A 17146-nucleotide genomic window follows, 5' to 3' on the forward strand; every position below is an offset into this window, starting at 1 on the left:
TGAGTAATGACAGTTGGTCTTTTCAGATGAATCACGTTTTATGCCCCATCGGACTGATGGCCGTTGAACAGCATGAAAAAAACGTCTGAAAGCAAAATCCCTGCAACTGTCGGAAGTGTCCTGCGAGAGGAGGGAGTATCATACAGCTTGCAGTGTATGTGTGTGGTTCGAAGAGCACCAGAATGAGTTTACCATACTCCCCTGGCCAAGAAACTTCACAGATTTAACCCAGTAGAGATTCTGTGGGAGCACATCTACCACACTATTCATGCATTGGATGCTCGTCAGAGGAATCTAGCATAGCTGACGATGGATGGCACTGGTGTCATCATGACTGCACATCCTTGGTGGTACCTTACAGAACGTCAATGACTCTTTTTCTAACCGTCTTGGAGCAGTCCATGCTACAAAACTTTGTTATTCAAGATTTTGACAGATGGTCACATTAAGGTGACTGGGTATTGCATAATTACTTGTCACAGTTGACTTTCATTAGTTCCATTCCCACACAAAGGAAAAGATTTATTTCACAGAACAGTTACATGTCACCCCATTTTTGCATTACTTCCCAATAAGAATATTGTTAACTTCCTTTGGTGGCAGTGTAGTGAACTGCCATGACTTTCAGATCAAGGATGCAAAAGTAGTAGGGTAATGTTGCTCTGGTGCATTTTGTCTGTGCACATTGCATACATTCAGGGGAAATCATACATTCAGAGGCCAATTATCCCTCTCCCCAACCAGTTAACCTTTTGTTATGCTAAATGATTTACGACCCCTGGGGATAATCCATTCTTCTGAGGAACTCTTCACCCTTCCCTCTTCTCCTCCCTGACCATGCTGGGAAATCACCAACCCCTCCCCCATATCCCTCGCTCAAACAAGCACACTTTTGATAAAAATTAATTGAAAAATTAATTGAATTGGTTAAATAATTAACCCCTCACACTCTGGGAATATCCCCAGACCTCTCCTCCCCTCCCCACCAGAAAATTAGTGGGAAAAAGACTCAGTTTTTGTTGAGCTGGTGCAGGAGAAGGATATGAAGTATATTATTCTATTTATTTTGGTTGCTACCCTGTTAGAAACTGGCGGAATTGGAAGGAGTGCTGTACAAAATAATAGTTTTAACTCCGAGTTTCAGGTGGGAATTTATGCCATCACATTTGTGTACTTCCTGACCACCTATAGGCCTGCTAATTCCATTTTTCAAAACACTATAGAATTCCCAAGCTGGTGCTCTGCTACATGAGGAAGAAGAGGGAGACGAAAGTGTCTACAACACGATAGGATAGTAACAACAACAAATCCACATTTATGTAAACAAATACCACCCCACCTTTCTCCTGCAAAACAGAGTCCACTGATACATTTTGAGAAGCACTCCCATCACCACATGGACAGGGCACTTGATAACATATACACTTCAACCATTATCCATTCCACAGTAGCTGTCATGGCTAGATGTTGGAGATCTGGAAACTACTGAAGGCCATTGTTGTAAAACGCTGGTAGCCACTCATTCATCTACTGTCATCCATACACCAGCTGTACAGGACAATCAGAGGTCGGAGAGAGTGGCGCTGTGACTACGCAGATGTTAGCTGATCACATTACAAACGGGAGAACATTGTACAGTGCAAACGCTTGCCATATTGAATCTGTTCAATGTTCCATGTAAAAATCGCAGATTAATCACAACACTTGCAGGCGAGAAGGCTACCCCACACATACTGAGTATTACTTCACTACTCACGTGGCCAGAGGGCGACATGATTAGGTCAACTGCAAACTAGTACACCGCCTGAATCGTTTGGAAGACTTAGCAGCGACTCCCACCTAATGCTGGAAATGTCCATTTGGTCTGGCCTCCAGCTACCTCCACCACGCACCTGGACGCCAAGCAGAGTAGTCCTAGAAAACCAGCCACATATTTATCACTTTAACTGCAATTAACTACTATGATTTGACGTGGGGATTTGTGATTCCAACGCACTGACGAATATATCCAACCGTAAGGGGTGACAGATTTATTTCGTAACACCAATGAAAGGGTTGAATTTCTTTCTCACACTATCGACTGCGACATATATCATAGTACACCAACCCATATCGGTGATGTCTTTCCAACCCTTTTGTCCATGGGAGGACTGTTGATTTTGCCGAGTGCTGAACGCCTGTGCTTTAAAACACTTGTTTGAGAGAGTCTTGGCGGATTGCAGCACCTTCCAGAAGCGCTGAATGAAAGTACCTGCTTTCTGTTCTTGAATCTGACTGTGTGGAAAACCCAATGTCAAATAATTTCCTAGCATCAAGGCAGCAAGTTGGTGTCTATGTGGACACTCAATAATTCTTTTGGGCAGTATATGCAGATAATGATAATTGCGCAGCTTTCCTGAAATGTGTATGTGTGGGGGTGAAAAGTTACTATCCTCACTGTTCCACTATGTGCAAAGGAAATTCATGTGCGTAGGCCAACTTCCACTCATAATTGGAGTTATAGATTTAATGTGGAAAATTTGGATTTCAGCGTATCGATAGCCTTAAGATGTATGAAAGGTTTCATGTGGAAAATTATGTCCAGTCAAAATGAGGATGCAGATATACATGCGAAATTGATATTTTCAGAGCTACAGTTGTCAGGAGGAGGTGTTTCTGATAGTTTGCTCATTGTTGAATGACAGCAGTCTGGCGCAGAAATCGTAATATTTAATTGTAGTTAAACTAACAAATATGTGGCTGCTTTCCTAGAATGATTCCACTTGGTGTCTTGGAGTGTGGCATAGGTAGCTGGTGACCAGAAGAAATGGACATTTGTGACGTAAGGCGCGAGTCGTATTTGAGCCTCCTTAACTGGTCCGGTGGGGTAATACGGTCCAGTTTGCGTAGCTGTGTGGCTTGATGGTCGAGTGAATAGTAAAGTAATAGTCAGTATGCAATGGGCAGCCTTCAAGATCGAGTCTGTTGCGAGTGTCCTCCGATTTTTACATGGAATTTGTGAAGATTCTGTACGACTAGTGTTTGCGCTGGACGATTATTTCTCACAGATAAATTGATCAGTTAATGTCTGGGCAGTCACAGAGGCACTCTCTCCGACCACTGAACATCCTGTGTGGCTGGCATGCAGGTGCTGGGAGATGAGTGTGCAGGTGTCAACTTAGCCGACATGCGACTGTGGAGTACGGAAGTGTCCGTGGTCTCAGACATCTAGCCATGACAGCTACTAGAGAATTGCTCGTGGTTTAACAGTATGTGTTAACAAAGTGCCCTGTCCATGTGGTGATGGCTGCTGTGTGCGGTGTTGAGTGCTTCTCAGTACGTCCCAGTGAAATCTGCCTTGCAGCAGAAAGCTGGCCGAAGTGGCCGTGCGGTTCTAGGCGCTACAGTCTGGAACCGAGAAAGTGCTACGGTCGCAGGTTCGAATCCTGCCTCGGGCATGGATGTGTGTGATGTCCTTAGGTTAGTTAGGTTTAATTAGTTTTAAGTTCTAGGTGACTGATGACCTCAGAAGTTAAGTCGCGTAGTGCTCAGAGCCATTTTTTTGCAGTGGAAACATGGAGTGGTAAATAAAGCTGGATTTGTTGTTGTTACTATCCTATTATGCAGTTGACCCTTTCCCCTCCTTCTTCTTTCTGTAACCAGATTGAGAATTCTATAGTGCTTTAAAATTTAAAATTACAACTATCATTTTATACAGCTCAGCATCCAATCATGATTCAAATTCCTTGTTTCGATAGTGCAGTTATGAGCAAACTCTAGTCAAAGCCCTGCCTTGTCTGCAGCAAATTGTTTAAGCGCAATATTGAGTTGTAATCTTAATATCTCACTACCATTTTCAGCTACCTCTAACAGGATTTCCTGCCAAACGCCTTGACTCTGCCAGTATCAACCAACAGGTTGTTGTTGTTGTTGTTGATTCAGCTCTCCATGCTAATCTATCCTGTGCAAGCTTCTTCATCTCCCAGTACCTACTGCAACCTACATCCTTCTGAATCTGCTTAGTGTATTCATCTCTTGTCTCCCTCTACGATTTTTACCTTCCACGCTGCCCTCCAATGCTAAATTTGTGATCCCTTGATGCCTCAGGACATGTCCTACCAAGCGATCCCTTCTTCTAGTCAAGTTGTGCCACAAACGTCTCCCCAATCCTATTCAATTCCTCCTCATTAGTTACGTTATCGACCCACCTAATCTTCAACATTCTTCTGCAGCACCACATTTCGAAAGCTTCTACTCTCTTCTTGTCCAAACTATTTATTGTCCATGTTTCACTTTCATACATGGCTACACTCCATACAAATACTTTCAGAAACGGCTTCCTGACACTTAAATCTATACTCGATGTTAACAAATTTCTCTTCTTCAGAAACGCTTTCCTTGCCATTGTCAGTCTACATTTTATATCCTCTCTACTTCGACCATCATCAGTTATTTTGCTCCCCAAATAGCAAAACTCCTTTACTACTTTCTGTGTCTCATTTCTAATCTAATTCCCTCAGCATTACCTGACTTAATTCGACTACATTCCATTATCCTCGTTTTGCTTTTGTTGATGTTCATCTTATATCCTCCTTTAAAGACACTGTCCATTCCGTTCAACTGCTCTTCCAAGTCCTTTTCTGTCTCTGACAGAATTACAATATCATCGGCGAACCTCAAAGATTTTATTTCTTCTCCATGAACTTTAATACTGACTCCGATTTTTTTCTTTTGTTTCCTTTACTGCTTGCTCAATATACAGATTGAATAACATCGGGGAGAGGCTACAACCCTGTCTCACTCCCTTTCCAACCACTGCTTCCCTTTCATGCCCCTCGACTCTTATAACTGCCATCTGGTTTCTGTACAATTTGTAAATACCATTTCGCTCCCTGTATTTTACCCCTGCCACCTTTAGAATTTGGAAGAGAGTATTCCAGTCAACATTGTCAAAAGCTTTCTCTAAGTCTACAAATGCTAGAAACGTAGGTTTGCCTTTCCTTAATCTTTCTTCTAAGATAAGTCGCAAGGTCAGTATTGCCTCACGTGTTCCAACATTTCTACGGAATCCAAACTGATCTTCCCCGAGGTCGGCTTTTACCAGATTTTCCATTCGTCTGTAAAGAATTCGCGTTAGTATTTTGCAACTGTGACTTATTAAACTGATAGTTCGGTTATTTTCACACCTGTCAACACCTGCTTTCTTTGGGATTGGAATTATTAAATTCTTCTTGAAGTCTGAGGGTATTTCACCTGTCTCATACATCTTGCTCACCAGATGGTAGAGTTTTGTCAGGCCTGGCTCTCCCAAGGCCGTCAGTAGTTCTAATGGAATGTTGTCTACTCCTGGGGCCTTGTTTCGACTCAGGATACAAGGAAAATTCAGAAGATGGGAAGAGTAGGGTTCAGAAAACAGGCAGTTGGCGGATCGAATCCTAGGTAGCCAAAGAATATCCTAGCCAATATGCTGGTCCCAGCATCCACCAGTAAGAAGGAAGTGTATCGATTTAAATAATTTGTCAGTCATTTTGACTGAATGGGAATAGAGGAAATGGGTATTTCCAGCACATCCATAACCCAGCATTTTGGGGTGGGCTGGGGATACCAGCTACCCACTGCTTCGTTGAGGACAAAAGAGAGGCCAGTGTTGTTTCCTGCGGCACGTGACACACACATGCCAGGCAGGAAGCAGCCACTTCAGAAGAGAGAGAGAGAGGCAGACAGAGAGACAGAGAGAGAGAGAGAGAGAGAGTAGGCATGTGTTTTGACAGGAATGTCCCATGTATCAATATCAGAGAGTTAGTTGTCAAAACCTGATGTTCTGTTTCACAGGAGTAACTGATGGAGTGAGGGATTGTGGTAGGAGAGAATTAGAGGGAGGAAAGATTGGGACGTTGCTTCCCCCAGTATATTCTGTTGGTGGTATTGCGAAGTAACTCAGTATCTGCACAGCAGGCTAACATGTAGAGCAGCTGTTTCCACTACCCTGGTTTGGAACATTCGTATTAGAGAACAAAACAGGAAGTGTCTTGTATGAAATTTCAAAGCAAGCTGGCATCCAGTATCATGCTTTCCTCTGCAGCAACAGATGTCTCCCGGTCCAGCGCTCTGGACTCACAGGATTACTGGTGGTCCGGCGCATGTGTTGCGGTACGGCATGCACGAAGACATGATTGGGAGATATTTTGCCTCATAGGTTTTGCGTGATCATTAACAGTCTAATTACGTACGGTGAGTGTTCTATGTTGATGTCAATTTCATGATGGTATCCCTTGTGCGATGGAAAAAAAGATCTATTTACTTATTTAATTACTTCTTTTCAATGTATTTTACAAGACCTGCATCTTCCAAAATTAAATATGCGGCTTTTTGTGCCAGTGTTGATATTCCAACGTCTGCCAATTTTCCTAACAAACATTATACTGTTGTGCCCCCTGCAATATAGTGCAATTTCCTGTCGTGAGTCCATCAGCTCAGCGCAGACTGAACGATTTTCCCCCACAATTTTCCTGGGAAGGGTGTGGTGGGAGAGGTCAATGGGTGGGTGCTGGGACATCTGCTGGTGGTGGCATTGTACACTAGCTCAGTTGATTCCTGCACATCAAGATGAGCACACACATGAAAATTATCCGGCAAGACAACACCTTCAGTCTGAAGAAGAGTAATTATGTAATTAGGTCATTTAGTTGCAGGGCAAGATAATATCTGCACCTTCCAGTCCAACAGCTATCCACAGACAGCTTTTCCCACCATTTCACCAGGTGAGGGAAGGGTAGGAGAGGGGACGATCTGAGCTTTTCCAGCCAGTTTCCAACAGGGTAGCACTAAAAATAAAGAAAATAAACTACATCATATCCTTCCTCTATATCAGTACAACACAGACTGAGTCTTTTTCCCACCAACTTCCAGATGGGGAGAGAGGGGAGGTGTGGGGGAATTCGCTGAGGGCAAGAGATTAATTAATTCATCGATTAAAAAAAAATAGTCAATTAATTTGATATAAAAAGTGTACTTGTATTGGCTGGGGGGTGAGGGAGCGTTATGGATTTCCTAGCATGTTTGGGTAGGAAGAGGGGGAGGGGGATGGGTGGGAGGTTTCTCTGAAGGATGGATTATCACCATGGGGTCATAAATCAATTAGCATAACAATAGACTAAAGGGTGGGGAGGGGAAAATTTTCCCCTGAAAGCATTCTTGCCCCTGAATGTATATAACCCGCAAACAAATGCACCAAAAAAGACATTACCCTCCTACATACAAGTCCCAAGTCTGTTTTACTGGTTAGTCTAAGTGCCGTTTTGGTAACGTTACTCACGCTCGGCTAACCACTGGTTGGATGGATAAACGTTTACACCTCAATAACGCTTTACACAAACTAGAATAACATGATAAAAGACATTTACGTCTAATACTCCGATTGATTTCAGCGCTCATATAGCAACTTTTGCATTTAGTCATCTCGTTCTGAACAAATATGTGCCAAATTATATGTATACAGGAAAGGTCACGCTGTAGTCATAGTGCTAATACTCAGCACTCTGTCTATGGCATACAGCAAAACTCACATCGGTTGAAACTGTGTACGAGCGAGCGCTGTCACAAGGACTAATTTTTTTTTTCAGCTTGTCTTTTGCGAATATTACATCAATACATCATAAAATTTAACTTTAAATTTTTTAATAACTACGTACTAGTGCCGTGGCGCTGAAACTGTAGAAGTAACCAGCGGATTTTTTTTTTTCATTAAGTGGGAAGAGTATGGTAATCTATGTTTCAGATTCCAGCACTGATCGAATGTATAACTGAAAGTTGCCGGTCATAGTAGGTGATGACGTGTGCAGAATGTCTATATTTATTACAAATTATTGGCACTCGCGTTAAAAAGTGAAAATGCGTACTGGAAAGAACAATACATTGCGTTGCACTCCACGGATCTGTGCCACACTGTAAAACGCCACGATACACCGGCTGGGTAGGCGTCACCCGCGATGGAAGCTGTAAACCTTACGCTCTGACACTCAGCTTGAGAGAACGGGCGCAGTTGTGTATCTGATCGGTTAAGCGTTATAGGACCAATAAAACTTTCTCAGAAATACGCTGAAACATGCGTAACAAATATGTTTCAAGGGCTATGGCTCGAAATAAAATTTGTAAACGGACCGTAAACTACCTCGAACGGATCGTTAAGTGAGCTGTATTATCACCAACATTCGTTCAAACGAACGGCTGTCAGACTTTGCGGTATACTGATGGACTGGCTGTTTGACTTAGCGTCCTCCGTCCTTGCTGTGAGGACTACTGTCAGGAAAGGTTTACGTAGAATATAGTGAAAACTGTCTACGTCTGCATCTATATAAATACTCTGCAACCCATTCTACAAAGCATGACGAAGGGCATATCGCATCAATATTTCCAATTTCGCTTCTTGTTCCAGTCACAATTGAGTAAGGTAAGAATGACTGCGTCTAATCCCTCCTATATTTATCTCTTGCTTCGTATGCGAGATATACTTCGATGGAAGCACAATGATCACAAATTCAGAAAACGATTTCGCAAGATGTACGCCGTCTTCATTTCCAGTATTTCCATTTCAGTTCCCCGAGCATTTCTGTTACACTTTTGTGTGGACTACTCCCACCTGCAACCCACCTCTGAATTCGTTCCATGTCTATTGACATTCCTACGTGATCAGGAGTGCCAGCACTGGAACTCTCGTGGTACTCTGGAACTGCTCGCACCAGCGTTGTGTGTAGTTCCCTCTACAGCAGCACAGCACTTTCCCAAAACCCGTCCGTCAAATCTTAGTCTTTTATTCACCTTCCCTAATATCGATTTCGGGCAACGGCCTTGGCGTAGTGGATACACCGATTCCCGTGAGATCACCGAAGTTAAGCGCTGTTGGGCGTGGTCGGCACTTGGATGGGGGACCATCCATGCCGCCATGAGCTTTTGGCATTTCTCGGGGTGCACTCACCCTCGTGATACCAATTGAGGAGCTACTCGACCGATTAGTAGCGGCTTCGGTGAAGAATAGCATCATAACGACCGGGAGAGCAGAGTGCTGACCCCACGCCCCTCCTATCCGCATCCTCCACTGAGGATGACACGGCGGTCGGATGTCCCGGTAGGCCACTCGTGGCCTGACGACGGAGTGCTTTTTTTAATATCGATTTCTCGTTATCCCTTCATTCAATACCTCTTCCAGCATTAGCTCAAAGTGCTTACGCGATGTTCACCACTATTCTTGTATTCGGATACTATATCGTTCTTCCTGTTTGTTGTGCCCTTTATCTTACGTTTACACACATTTTATGAGACCTGCCATTCGCTACACTTACTGGAACTGTTGTCCAAGTTTGTCTGTAATTCTTTATGACAGTCTAACGACGATACTTACACACTACATCTACATCTACGTGGATACTCTGCAAATCACATTTAAGTGCCTGGCAAAGGGTTCATCGAGCCACCTTCACAATTCTCTATTATTCCAATCTCGTATAGCGCGCGGGAAGAATGAACACCTATATCTTTCCGTACGAGCTCTGATTTTCCTTATTTTACCGTGGTGATCGTTCCTCCCTATGTAAGTCGGTGTCAACAAAATAATTTCGCAGTCGGAGGTGAAAGTTGGTGATTGGAATTTCGTGAGAAGTTTCTGTCACAACCGAAAACGCCTTCTTTTAATGATGTCCATTCCAAATCCTGTATCATTTCTGTGACACTCTCTCCCATATTTCGCGATAATTCAAAACGTGCTGCCTTTCTTTGAATTTTTTAGATGTACTCAGTCAGTAATATCTGGTAAGGACCCCACACTGCGCAACAGTATTCTAAAAGTGGATGGACAAGCGTAATGTAGGCAGTCTCCTTCGTAGGTCTGTTACATTTTCTAAGTGTCCTACTAATGAAACGCAGCCTTTGGTTAGCCTTTCCTACAACATTTTCTGTGTGTTCCTTCCAATTTAAATTGTTCATAATTGTAATACCTAGGTATTTAGTTGAATTTACGGCTTTTAGAATACACTGATTTATCGTGTAACTGAAGTTTAACACGTTCCTTTTAGCACTCACGTGGATGACCTCACACTTTTCGTTATTTAGGGTCAACTGCCACTTTTCGCACCATTCCGATATTTCTTCTAAATCGTTTTGCAGTTTGTTTTGATCATCTGATGACTTTATTAGTCGATAAACGACAGCGTCATCTGCACTTTCCCAAAACCCGCCCTTCAAATCTTAGTCTTTTAGTACATTCCCTAATACCGATTTCCCGTTATCCCCTCATTCAATACCTCTGCTTAGCATTACCTCAAATTGCTTACTCGATGTTCGCCACTATTCTGGTATTCGGATACTATACCGTTCTTACTCTTTGTTGTGCCCTTTACCTTACATTTACACACATTAAATGAGATCTGCCATTCGCTACACTTACAAACTGTTGTCCAAGTTTATCTATAATTCTTTATGACAACCTAACGACGACACTTACACACTACTGCATCGTCAGCGAACAGTGTTATAGCGCGTCTGAACATACACGTAAATATATTTATATTGAAAACATTAGAGATGCTACTGCCATTTCTTGGGACACGACCGTTGTTACTTCCATTTCATTGCAACACTCGCCGCCCAGTATACTTTAATGGGTGTTATCAGTCAAATAATCCTCAACCAAGTCACAAATTTGCGCATATTCTCCGTATGATAGTGTCAGTAGTTGACAAATGGTGCAATGCCAGACGCCTCTGAAGATGCAATCTATCTGTTCATCTGCATCTGCTGTTTACAAATTGACTCTTACGAATAAAGTAAGCTGTGTTTCATGCGAGTGCTTTTTTTCTGAATCCGCACTGATTGTTGCTGGAAGCTTATTTTCCTTTGGGAGCCTCATAATTTTTGAGGCGTTGGCGATATTAGTCTGTAACACTGTGCATCAGATAAAGTGTCATTTCTGTAAGCAGGAGGGGGCTGTGATCCTTCCAGACACACTATCTGCTCCACACGCGAATCTTGCTAAATATGCATTTGGAAAGTAAACAATTTCGTGGCTTTTCTGTCTATCGACAATATCACTATTTAGGAGAAATAAGCGAAACGTTAAAAAATTCTATTTTTTTCAGGAGATCGTTTCAAATAATGATAAAAGTATTCCAGTAAGAAACTGCCATGAAACAGTGATGCAATAGGCATCCTGGACCAAATCTGACCACGAAATTCTTCTCAAATCTTCTCCCCTCTTCCTTCTTCTCCACTATCATCTCCTTCCTCTCTCCCTTTCCTACCTCGCCCCTTCTAGTTACTGCCTTGGAAAGTGACTGAAAAAATTAAACCGCTAATCAGAGAGCTTCCTGAAACAAGGATGGGACATACATGATGCCATTCTCGTCCAGTGGTGAAGGTTCCTACTAGGCAGTTAAGTACAGTGTGCACGTGATTGAGTGTAATGTTCGTCAAGCAAGTTGGAACAGGGTACTAGTCGAGGCCAACATACAGCTGCATGTATCTCATCTGAAGTGCGTTGGCAAGACACATAAACGCCGGGCGACTCTCATTCAGATAAGACGTACATGCACCTACTAACCTTTCCGGATACAACAAATAAAGCGAGACTTGTACAAATATAGATCTACTGTGACGGATTTGTAGTATCTTTTCTAGAACTCTGCCTGTACTTCATATCCTTCTTTGTAATCGGATACGATCTCTCTTTACCTGTTCTCGAGCTCAAGGGGGTGCGCTGTGAAAACTGCGAAATCTACACAATAATTTCTTGAACTGACTGAATGTTTTGATAGGCAATTTCCCATGTGGTACTAAGTCATTCATTTCAACAGACATTCTTATCTTCAACAATTCAAATTTCGATCAGCAGTCTCCTCATCCCCAAATTCCTCTCAAGAGATATTCTTTAGGTTCAAAAATGGTTCAAATAGCTCTGAGCAATACGCGACTTAACTTCTGAGGTCATCAGTCACCTAGAACTTAGGACTAATTAAACCTAACTAACCTAAGGACATCATACACATCCATGCCCGAGGCAGGATTCGAACCTGTGACCGTAGCGGTCGCTCGCTTCCAGACTGTAGTGCCTAGAACCGCATGGCCACTCCGGCCGCCTTCTTTAGGATGTGATGGGAATTACTGTCTGCCGATTTTGTTGCTAGCAAGAAAAGTAATCACTCTACTTATTCGCTGGGGTTATTACAATGGAGCAGGAACACAGTGAGGATTTTGAACAATTTTTTGCGTCGTATATGTCTCCATCAATAGGGACCAGTGAAGACATCACTCGTATAATCCTATAAGCGACCACTCCCCTCCCCTCCTCTCCATCTCCAACCAATCACAGAGTGCAGTAATCGTGCCAATCTTAGCGCAGTGTTGCGCGCTTCCTGTAGAAGTTATTTATAAATGAAAATACTGAAAATTCTTTTTTCAAAAAACTTTCTCCTCGTGCAACGTGTGCTTTGCATATCGTACTCAACAGCTGAGCAATACTAACTGTTGGTTGGCAGTGTGTCACACAGGCGAAGAATGTCGTGAAACAAAACTTTACACTTAGTCCACTACTGAATTTGAAATAATGAAAACTAATTTAATTAAAAGCCAAACGCAAATGATTGTCTACTCAGTGAAAACTCTTTAACTCAGTCTCAATACTGAAGTATATTGTGGAAGTTGTGTGACATGAAGAGATTTGAATTGTTGAAGACCTCACTTGAAATGTCCACAAAAATAATACACTGCTCTTCTCAGAAGAAAAATGACTGTTTGAGATTTCCTACACTGTTCACTGTATATTAATCTGCTTGCTTAACACAACATCTGATAATTTTGACTACGATCCATTTCCTTATAAGAATGTAAAATGAGATCTGCCCTGAAATAAAAGTAACGTACACCATGCTCAGCTTGTTGTTTTATGTCTGGTGTACTGACATTCTCTAAAGAAAATATAACTCCGAAGACGCAGCAGCTAAAGAAAAAAATAAACTACTCACAACAATTTCTTTTATTTCCAAAAACCATCTTTGGCCAAAATATTCAGAACTTTACTAAGAGTGATGGAGGAGGGTTTCATTTTAAAGAGAGTCGTTCTTGAAAAATTTAACTCCAGTTGTCCAAAAAACTGTACCACACAAGGAGACCATAAAAATTACGAAATTCTCTCAATAAAAAAACTGCAAACATTCCAACCAGTTGTGTTATTTGTGACATAGTGAAAACAAAGAGATCAAATTAACGCTAATAATGAATGTTAAAAGTTATATGGAGGGACAAAGATTTCCTGGTTCTGACCAACAGAATCTCATTCTTGGGCATGCGCTGATTATCTTAAAAATTCTTCCAAGGGTCTTCTCCATCAGTAACATAAGCTCACCAAGAATTTTTTATCTCCATAATAAAGTACACCAGATAATTTCTCGCAAATTCATTAATATTAAATCTCCTTCTCTAAAAACTCAACTGCTCACAACCACGTGTCAAGTAAGAACGCTGCAGTGGTGCACAACTCACTCACAATAAAACGCTCCACAGATTACATCCAACAGAGAATCAAGGATCTTATTCACTACTCGTGTAGTGCGCTCATTCATCTTTGTCTCAATACAGTAAACGTTAATTAATTATAATGGCAGAAAACATATGAAAATCTTACATTATCCCCTGGCTCCCAGAAATAATTTCATAGATATTGTCTTAGCTGTGGTAAGGAAGCGAGAATGATTTTTTAAAAAATTGCATAGAAGTAAGCACAATAAGCTACAATTATAAATAACATCACAAGTCTTAGGACTTTAGGTTTCAAAATGTGCAAGAAAAAGTATTTTAGATATTAAGATTGTGTTTGCACAGAGAGGGAGCAGACATACCAATTGCCAAGTTTTGTACATTGTAGTTAAATATTTCATAGCTCATACACGTTGAATATCTGCTTTAATGTCCCATATCATTAACCCTGAGGCTAGTATGGGAATACAATTGAAGATAAAATGTTGCATTACTTAGCACTAACAAAGATACTGTTTAATTTCTCTCGTCGTCAGTTCTGTCGCTAAGAAAGGGAGTGCAAGTAGCACAGTATTGACAAATTTCATTAAGCATTGATGAAGCGAAATCAGAGGTAAACTCAGTAAGGCAACTGACTGTCCAACACTGACAACACTGTCATGACTGGCAGTAAGTATAGAATCAGATATGAGCGCACTCACGGAAGTAACTTTCCACTGGCACCTCATATGTGGAACTGACGTCTCGTAGATATCTGCGCGCTTAGTGCTACTATTTCCTTTAAGTGTGTGCAGAATTAAAAATTAGTTAAACACCTACCAACTTCACTGATTTATTTAAAGCACATTACAGAAAACTGAACTGCACTTGCAGTGTTGTCTGTCTAAGAAATAATCTGTGAATATCTATGTGAAATAGGCCAAAATAAGAAATGATACTTTCACATATAGTAAAAAAATATGATCTTATTCCTAGCAAATATGTGAAATGGTATAAGAGTGTTGCATCAAAATGTAAGAATATTTGTAGATCACAACAATCAGTGTGATCAAGAAGAGGTCCATGCACACAAATTATTATGCACTATTCTGTGCAAGATAGAAGAGTAAAGCAAAATACCTGTAAGTGGAGCAACTGACAAAATATGAATATCTTCTAATGGAGACAAATGACCAAGAAAATATACAAGAAAATCAAATGTGCACACGATCATAGATCTCACGTAACCTAAAGATTCAGAAAATGTATGGCATGGACTAACATGCAAATCATAGGAACAGTGGTAGTAAAAATACGTAAATGAAAAACACTCATGCACAACGTAAGAACGAGAAGGTGTATAGACCAGGAACAAAGGACAAACAAATAAATGTATCATAGTTAATATAAAGGAAAAGGAAGGTAATTGAGTGCATTTCAAAGTCAAATCTCTGTCAGTCTGTGTGATATTTTATCCTAGTGTCATACACTACTGTAATCTACTAATCGGATTTCTAACTTCTGTACTGTACGCATACTTCATGAATTTATATTTTCGCTGAAACCTCATACTCTTTTCATAATACATTTTATCCTAACTTATTTTCCAAAATTATCATATTCACATAATAACACGTTCATCTCAATTTATGCCGGCCGCGGTGGTCTAGCGGTTCTAGGCGCTCAGTCCGGAACCGCGGGACTGCTGTGGTCGCAGGTTCGAATCCTGCCTCGGGCATGGATGTGTGTGATGTCCTTAGGTTAGTTAGGTTTACGTAGTTCTAAGTTCTAGGGGACTGCTGACCACAGCTGTTAAGTCCCATAGTGCTCAGAGCCATTTGAGACATTTTTATCAATTTACCTGTCAAAAACATCACACTCAATCTTCGTTGTAATATTTCGTAATTACACCACCATAACGACATAATGTAACCATTATTCAAACTGCCTACACTCATTTATATTTCCACATTGCACTCAACATCTTTCTTCAACCGAAGAATATATGCAACTTTATTCAACTTACTTACTAACACACTTTGCTACTTCCAGTTATCTATCCTCATTTCCATCTAATTTCTAGGTCACGTAGTATATTCTCGATTTACTGTCTTCCTATAGTTATTTTTCATAATTCTCTTATTAATCATGACATTTATCTTATTTAGAAGACGTGACAGTAATTGCTTATCCTAAATGAGCTCTCAGAAAACTATAGGTGCTGCTATATACATATAGTCACAAAAATATTTCATCAGAAAAGCAATATCGTCAAAGTCACTATCATACACATACGAAAATGAGAAATATGTCATCTGAAAGGCAATACAACAAAGTATCTTATATTATGCATATGCACCAAAAATAATTATAGTAAACAAAATGAAGTACACATTTTCAAGCTAGGACAAATCACAAACTAAAATTTTCATCATAAAAACAATGCAGCAACAATAAAGCACAAATGTTCACATAAGGCAATAGCTGTGTTAAGCAATAGTCGTATAATGCAACAAAACTGTATGTATTTCACAAAAGTACACTAACCCATGGCAAGAAAATTGATGAATAAGTGCTAAAAATGTAAAAGAAAAGAAAAAATCATTACAGATTGGTAGCATATTGTTCACTAAAATATTCATTTTAGCATAAGAAATCTGTATTTCAATCAACAGCTTTCTCTCTCATGTTTTTCATTTCTGCCTAGTGTCATCATACAGTAGTAAAACAAACTTCTCCTTCAGTGGCGCATTGCTATGTGCTGTGTAAATCAGGAATATATAGATAAGAACCAGATTTGTTTTAATATACATATATTTTATATTACCTGTAGCTTTTTCTATTGTAACAAACAAAAGGTATGATGATATCATACATGTCATATGATGATATCATACCTATCGTAATCTGACATGAAGTCAAAATTGTGTGTATTTAGATATAAAAAAAGGTAAATACACTTCAGCAGGAGAGTGCTGTCGTATGTCATACACGGCAAAAAAAAGCAAAACATCGTAAAGAACTTAATAGGTCAGAAATGTATGCCATATTCACAACACTTCAAGGAAGTTTTTAAGATGATCATATCTGAGGAAAATACAGTCCCTATTCTCCATATGGTTTGATACGTGACTTTCTGACAGATTAAAACTGTGTGTGGGACTGAGGCCCAAACTCGGGACCTTTGCCTTTCGTGGGCCAGCGCGCCACTGACTGAAGCACCCTAGCCCGACTCACGACTCGTCCTCATAGCTTTAAGTCTCTCATCTCAGATAAATCTGTCAGGAAATTTCATATCAGCGCACGCTCTGCTGCAGAGTGAAAATTTCAATCCGGGATAATTTTGTGTTATGTGATGAAGCCCTTTACTCTTTTTCTTACATATTGTTTCCATTTCCGCTCCGTTATCGTGTGCTGTTTGAAGAGTCCTGTAAGGTCTGTTATATGACTTAGATGCTTTTGTTGTGTGTGATAAAGGATGAAATTTCACAAGTACTTTCTGGCCAGTGTATAGCTTTTTGACATTTAGCTTAGCGTGTTGCAACTCCTTCAATTGCTCTGCAGCTTTCTTGAAGTTACTTATTGCCAAGCCTATTACCTCTTTGTGACGTAGTTTGCGTGAGTTAGCTCTCTTATTCGGTATGGTGGCTGCTCTTCAAATGGTTCA

The sequence above is a fragment of the Schistocerca cancellata genome, chromosome 2 (genome assembly GCF_023864275.1).
Source record: "Schistocerca cancellata isolate TAMUIC-IGC-003103 chromosome 2, iqSchCanc2.1, whole genome shotgun sequence".
NCBI classification, from domain to species: domain Eukaryota; kingdom Metazoa; phylum Arthropoda; class Insecta; order Orthoptera; family Acrididae; genus Schistocerca; species Schistocerca cancellata.